The sequence below is a fragment of the Protobothrops mucrosquamatus genome, unplaced genomic scaffold (genome assembly GCF_001527695.2).
Source record: "Protobothrops mucrosquamatus isolate PMUCROS unplaced genomic scaffold, P.Mucros_1.0 scaffold_198, whole genome shotgun sequence".
Lineage (NCBI taxonomy): Eukaryota > Metazoa > Chordata > Lepidosauria > Squamata > Viperidae > Protobothrops > Protobothrops mucrosquamatus.
Window position 1 is genome coordinate 2,030,661 of NW_015386274.1, and position 934 is coordinate 2,031,594.

Consider the following 934-nt stretch of genomic DNA (forward strand, 5'->3'; position numbering starts at 1 on the left):
TATGGCACAGGTGCCAGAGGCGGCACTTGGAGCCCTCTCTCTGGGCACATGTGACGTTGCCCCAGCCTTTCCTCCCTCCGCGACCCCCTCCTTTCCAGCAGCCCCCCTGAAGGAGAGTCACCCTGGAGCATGGCCCACATGGAGCAGCACAGCCAAGGTCATGGCAGCCAGGCAGCGTAGACAAGACTCTGCCCTCACACCCCATCATGCAGTTAATGCTTCAGGGCGTGGGCAGAGGGTGTGGCCGCCATAGTGCTGCTGGGCTGCCTGGGTGATCTGCGGCAGGCCCTGGAGGCAGTGAGTGGTCCTGTGGCCAGGCAGGGCAGGGGATGGGGGGCAGAGCGGGGGCGGGGCAGGGGGTGGAGTGGGGGTGGGGCCAGTTTTTGGGCACTCAGTCTCTAAAAGATTCGCCATCACTGTTCTAAGGTGTGGCACTTCTGGACATAACTCTGCCAGTGTTCCAGATTGTTGGCCACCCAGCTGCTTAATTTGATCAAATAAAGTGCTGCTTGATCAAGAAGTCTCCGCTTGGGTTATCTGATTAGATTGATATGATATCTCAAGTTCCTGTAAGGAACTGGGACCTTACAATAGAATACTAAATTACAGTGGTATATTAAACACTCTTTTTGATTATAAGTGATTATTGAAGTGTGAAAGCAGTGAGATTTTTCTAAAGTTGCACATTAGATTTTAAAAAAGATTTAAATAACTGCATTTCAAATTTTCAGCTTTGATTTTCACATTTACGGCTGTGAAACCTTTTTCCTGGAAATAAAGTTTGAGTCATAAGACTCTAGAAATAGATAATAATTTATACCAGGGCTTTTTTTCTCAGAGAAAAGGTGGCGGAACTCAAACCTGGCCACGCCCTCATCAAACCCTAGGACCGCCCCTTTAGAGAACAGGAATGCAAGTAAAATTTGGGAGGGGC